Here is a 6,389-nt window from a genome sequence, read left to right on the forward strand (position 1 = left end):
GGAGCTGGTGCAGATCACAAACATAGGCTGGTTCTGCTTTGCTTGAATGGGCTGTACTTGCGTGATTACATTAATTCAAATTGATTATAAATTCCTTCCCCAGGACGCAGCCCATTGCCACAGTTGATCCACTTAAGATCTTTCTTCATGCATTTTGAATTTCTTGCTGCCTATTGTACAGTGTAGCTTTCACAGGTCATTTCCCAATCAGAATCAGATATATTGTCACTGACCTGTCTGTGGTGAAAGTATTTGCGGCTGCAGTACTTACCGATGTGGTGTTTGTTACAGGAAGTTGTCAGACTGAGAAAGATGGTGTCAGCATGGGAAAGACAGAGACAACATCTGGTGACAAGTCACAAGAACACTGAGCATCATCGAGACATGAGACACTCCAGATACGGAAACCTGGATCAAACATAACTTCTGATGCAATATGTCAGCATGTCAGGCAACTACTGTGTGCGGGGGAATGGACGGTGAATATTTTGTGTCCAGCCTCTTCCCCAAGCCTTTGAACAACCAATATAAATGAGACTGAGGTGAAAGAGTGACGATGGGCTGGGGAAGACGTGAATTCCCTCTTGGATATTGCTGCTGCCCAGCCCTGTTCAATTTATCATCCTGAAGGTAAATCCCCCAACCCTTCCCTCCAAGTCCCTGTGTTCCGAGTTTATCACCCGGGATCTCTCTTTCACTTTAGACAGGAACATAATAAAACAGGTGCAGCAGTCGGCGATTCAGCCCCTCAAGACAGTCCTAACAGTCGATTACTATCCATGGATCTTTACCATCTCTCAACTTCTCTCCTGTACCAGGCCCCCATTGTTCTAAATTCCCAGTCTTTGAAAATGTATCCCCTTCCTTATTAAGTACAGCCAGTGATCCAATCTCAGCGAACCTCTAAGGGAGAGAATTCAGATATTCACTCCTTTTCCACGAGAGGAAATTGCGATATACCTCAGTTGTCAATCGGCCTCATTATGTCCGCTTGTTGAAAGCTCTATTTGCAAGTGGATACATATCCCTTGGGTGGGTTAAGTGGAGATTACAACGGAATCCTCGTGTTCACAGATAGTTAACTCGGATATTCCAGTTTCCTCCAACATCCCAAATATATGTGTGATTTCGGTTTGTTTTATGTGTCGCTTTAAATGCAGGTGAGCGGTAGACTGTGCATGAGAACAAATGGGAATGTAAGGGGAATATGAAGGGCTGGGCATATTTAGTTTTAAAATAGACTTTGATGGCTGGAAAGGAGTTAATAGGTTGAAGAGCCTATTTTCGTGCTGTGTGTTTCTTTACCTCCCTCTCAACATCTAACCGGCTGTGTCCTCTCAGGTTCTGTCTGGTTCAAAAAGGTCACCCCTCACTCTGTAATCTTTAGCTTTTCGTGATAAGAGCACACCTTTGATCCAGGAATTCGCTGAGGTGATATGTTCTGGGCAGTCAACGTGAACGTATTCTCCCTTAAATAGGGAATTTAGAACCGTATATAGTAGTCGAGGGTGTGTCTGTGTTAATACTCTGCACAGTTGTATTTCTAAACTCCAGCCCTGTTGTAATAAATATCACAGTGTTATTTGCTGCGTTAACAGTTTTGATGCACCATCCTACTAACTTTTCTATATCTCACACGCAAGGACATCTCAATCCCTTTGAATTTCACTTCCGTGCAATATTCTCCACTTGATGCTTCTTCCCTCACATTTTCAATCACTGACCTGCATGTGCAGAATTTTCATTTACTCTTTCTATCTATCAGTACGCAAGTCCAAATTTCCGCATTGCAACCGGCCGTCTCACCTTCTTTCAGGTTATCAGCAAACTCTCTTAAGTCATGCTTACAAGTGGAAATACAGACGATGTCCGTGTCGGGTACTGACTAACCGAAGTGACGAAACCCGAGCGCGAGGCCGTGTCGAAGTAACAGAGAGCGAGAAATGACCCAAGGTTTTGTCCATTTAAGAAACTGGACAGATCGAAGTGGTCCGTTGTCGGAGTCCGCAGGCGAGGGACTGTTCGGCTCTGCTCGCTTCTCCGCGGGGTTTGCTCGTTTCTGTGCTGGCCTGAGGCTGTGGCCTGCAACTGGTGGATTCTTGTCCGGCAGCAGTGATGCCTGACTTTGTGACCTTTAGTTGTGAATACTGTTTTCGTGCTTTTATTTTTGAACGATCTCTCTCTCTCTCTCTCTCTCTCTCTCTCTCTCTCTCTCTCTCTCTCTCTCTCTCTCTCTCTCTCTCTCTCTCTCTCTCTCTCATCTCTCTCTCTCTCTCTCTCTCTCTCTCTCATCTCTCTCTCTCTCTCTCTCTCTCCCCTCTCTCTCTCTCTCTCTCTCTACCCTCTCATCTCTCTCTATCTCTCTCTCTCCTCTCTCTCTCTCTCTCTCTCTCTCTCTCTCTCTCTCTCTCTCTCTCTCTCTCTCCCTCTCTCTCACTCTCCTCTCTCTACCTCTCTCTCTCTCTCTCTCTCTCTCTCTCTCTCTCTCTCTCTCTCTCTCTCTCTCTCTCGCTCTCCACACTGGGTGTTTGACTGTCCTCTTTTGTTTTAATGAGTTTCATTAGGTTTTTTTTCCGCCTGTACGGAGACGAATTCCAAGGCTGTATAAAGTCTGCCCACTCTGATAATAAATTAAAGGACAGACGCAGAGAGATCGAAAAAGCGAAAATATTCGCCATCGCATGTTTTGTCGACATTTACGCCAACCCTCTTGCCCCCAAGATACTGTGGAGGCACTTGTAGTGGTCCTTCGAGAATCACAATATTTTCGAATAGTATCGGAAGCGTATTTCACTCTTTAAGAAGGGAAGGAAGCAAAAGGGAGAACATCAGCCTGACCTCAGTGTTTGGGGCGATGTTGCAGTTCTTTATTAACGATGAAGTTTTGCGGCACTTCGAGGCACACAATAAAATAGGCCAATCTCAGCACGATTTCTCAAGGAGCAATCTAGCCTGACAAATTGTTTGGAATTCATTGAGAAAATAACAGGCAGAATAAACAAAGGAAAGACACTAAATTTTGCTTACTGGAAATTCAGTACACGTTGACAAAGCGCAGCGCACACGTCTGATAAACAAAAGATAAACGCCCCTCATAATACAGCAGAGATACAGCCATAGATAGACGAATGGCTGTCTGGGTGGAGGCAAACAGTGAGAATAAAGAGGACTTGGCTATCGGTTACTAGTCGGTATTAGGGCTGCACCTTTTCACAGTATATGTCCAGTAATCGGGATGACGTAATTGGTGGTTTTGCGGCAAACTCTGAGGAAAATCCAAATATCGGTTGAAAGGTCGGTGGTCTTGGGAAAGCAGAAAGTGTGCGGAAGACCTTGGGCAGATGACGAGACGGGCAATGAAGTGACAGATGGGCTATACCGCAGGGAATTGTATGGAAATGCACTGAGCGCGAAGTAATCAAGGCGAAGACTACTTTCTAATCGGGACAAATCAGCAAAGAAGAGATGTGACATGAGTTCGGAGACCCAGTGCGGATTCTCTAAAGTTTCATTGCCAGTTTGAGACAGCAGTGAGGAAGGTAAATGCAATGTCGGCATTTATTTCAGAGAAATAGAAATAAAAAACAAATGTGTAATGCTGAACCTTTGTTAGGTTTCGGTGAGACCGCAGTTGGAATATGGTGAACAGTTGGGTCCCTTATCTAAACCGGATGTGCCGGCAAAGGTCGGAGTCCAGAGGGCGGTCACGTGATTGATGCCAGGAAGGGAAGAGTTATATATGAAGATTATTTTAGGACGCTGGGCCTTGGTCGCTGGAATGGTGGAAGAATGAGACCGGGATCTCATTGAAATCAATCGAATATTATCAGGCTGAATTAGAATGACATGGAGAGGATTTTCATGTAGTGCTAGACGCGATGGCCAGCAGGCACAAACTCAAATAAGGCATCCAATTAGAAAAGGGACAAGCAAATTCTGTAGCCAGAAAGTTATGGATTTGTGGAATTTATTGCCACGGAAAGCCGTGAAGGGCAAGTAATTGGGTATATTTAAAGTGGAGGTTGAAGAAGTGGATAGGTAGTAAGGAGTCAGCTGTGTCGAGGAGAAGGCAGGGGAATGGAGTTGAGAGGAGTGATATGTATGACCAGAAGACCATAAGACATAGGAGCAGAATTAGGCCATCTGGTCCATCGAGTCTGCTCCGCCATTCAATCGTGGCTGATCCTTTTTTTTCTCTATTCTCATGAACTCCAGTTCCCAGCCCTCTCCCCGTAACCTTTGGTGTTATGTCACAATTAAAAACTTATCAATCTCTGCCTTAAATACACCCAACGACCTGGCCTCCACAACTGGATGTGGCAATAAACTTCACAAATTCACTACCCTTTGTCTAACGAGATTTCTCTCCAACTCTGTTTTGAAAGGGCACCCCCTCTATCCTGACGCTGTGCCCTCCTGTCCTAGATTCTCCCACCATGGGAATCCCCCTTTCCACATCTACTCTGTCTTGTCCTTCCAATATTCGAATAGTTTCAATGAGATTCCCCTCTCATCCTTCTAAATTCCGGCGAGTACAGTCCCAGAGACATCAATCATCCTTGTGAAAGTCCTCTAGACTCTCTCCAATGCTAGCGCATATTTTTTAAACTGAGGGACCCAAAACTGTTCACAATACTCAAGGTGAGGCCTCAGCCGTGATGGAATGGCGGAGATCGGTGAGCCGAATAGCCCAATTTTGCTCCTATATCTTGTGGTATCGCGGCCAAATTGGTGAGAAATAATGATGAATATTGCTTTTCATGATTCGCGTAACAAAACCGTCTGGTGTCACTGTGACAAAAATCTGGATGTTTTAAAGTGACAGTGTTAAAGGTGGTCCCCCCCCCCCCCGATAAATATCGGGACGACGAGGATGGGATTCGAACCCACGCGTGCAGAGCACAATGATTAGCAGTCCATCGCCTTAACCTCTCAGCCACCTCGTCTGCTTAAGGTCCACACATTTATGTTCAGATTCTCTGCCGAATTGCTTTGCTCGCCGTACTTTCCAGAATTCATGGAAGTGGATAAGGACAGTTTAGAGAAATATGTGCCAACCACAGGAAACATGGAAATACATTTTCAATAGCTTTGTTATCATATTGTTCGATTTAATGTAAACAGATATTACAGGAATTTGCCATCTGGTTCAAGAATGACGATATTCCGTGTATTGGGCAAATGCAATACCCGATAACTACCGCATTAGAACGCGCTGAAGGCAACGTCCGCATCTGCGCAGCCGCAGATCCGACACCCTAACGCTGAACCGACACAAACACATGGCCGCCCGGTTCTGAATACCAAACCAACCGGCTGAAATAACTGAAAATAAATCGGGTCCCTGTCAATAATGTATTGAATGTGGTGGACCATTGTTACTGATTCCATCCCAGAGCATATCGCCGCTGCAAAAGACAGTGGGGTGTGCCTTTGACAATTCCTTTCTGTGTGACAGAAATGGAATATTGAACAACCCAAAGCAGGAATGTATGGAGAGATATTGACAAAGCAATGGTCGAATGTTCACCTGGGATGAAATCACTGCAGGCGAGTACTTTTAGCTCGGTCAAGAAATCATTTTACAGGTGGAAACTCTTTGCAGCAGTCAGCATGTTCCCCATTTCCCCCTTGGCCTTTCTAACAGAATACGGCCGTGTGGCCTAATGGATAAGGTGTCTGACTTCGGTGCTTGACTGGTGGAAGTCATCAGAAGATTGCAGGTTCGAGTCCTGCCACGGTCCCTTTTTGACAAACTGTTCACTCCCTGCAGCATGATTGTCCGCGTGGGGATTAATCGGAGTACTCCACCCTCGGGGAAAACGTAATGCCTCGTCTTCGTTGTACGCAACATATAATATTATGTGTCTAGTCTGTGTAGTATTTCTGCAGACACTTTCATAAACAATTTGCTGGAGCTTCTCAGACCTTCAGGAGGAGCTGCTGCTGGAAGGTGAAGTTTATTTCACATTCAGCTCCGTCTCCGATCAGATCTTATCGGCAAGAATTCACCACACAGCACTGAGGGTGATTTCTTCTGGTTCCAACCCCTCCTCCTCTCGGACACAGCACGCTGGTTATCTGCCTGCTGTGGTATGTCTTCATCACTAATTCCCGAGCAAACATCAACCGCCTCAACATCAGGAATCTTCACCGCTTCTCGAACCTTACCCCCACTGAATTTACCTGCCCTCTAATCTCTCAGCACCGTCCCAAAGTTACCATCCAACCTGCTGACAAAGTGCTGTTGTTGTAGAGTGACGGACTGACCTCCACCTGGCTGAGACTAGGCGGTACTTTCACACACAATCATCGATGCCTACGCCTCGAAGAATCCCGACTCCGGATCATCAGAGACTGCATCCGGCACGATCACTGACATCATCAAC

At 45.6% G+C, this 6,389-nt stretch overlaps 2 non-coding genes across 2 annotated transcripts; one reads left to right on the plus strand and one right to left on the minus strand.

Annotated features, from left to right (window-relative positions):
* Window positions 1-4,865: 4,865 nt before the first annotated feature.
* trnas-gcu (transfer RNA serine (anticodon GCU)) lies at window positions 4,866-4,946 on the minus strand. Its single transcript has one exon. It is a non-coding gene; the product is annotated as a tRNA-Ser (tRNA).
* A 706-nt stretch (window positions 4,947-5,652) lies between these two features.
* Window positions 5,653-5,744, plus strand: trnar-ucg (transfer RNA arginine (anticodon UCG)). Its single transcript is given in 2 exon segments — window positions 5,653-5,689; window positions 5,709-5,744. It is a non-coding gene; the product is annotated as a tRNA-Arg (tRNA).
* The last annotated feature ends 645 nt before the right edge of the window (window positions 5,745-6,389 follow it).

Source organism: Hemitrygon akajei, unplaced genomic scaffold, assembly GCF_048418815.1.
Source record: "Hemitrygon akajei unplaced genomic scaffold, sHemAka1.3 Scf000099, whole genome shotgun sequence".
NCBI lineage: Eukaryota > Metazoa > Chordata > Chondrichthyes > Myliobatiformes > Dasyatidae > Hemitrygon > Hemitrygon akajei.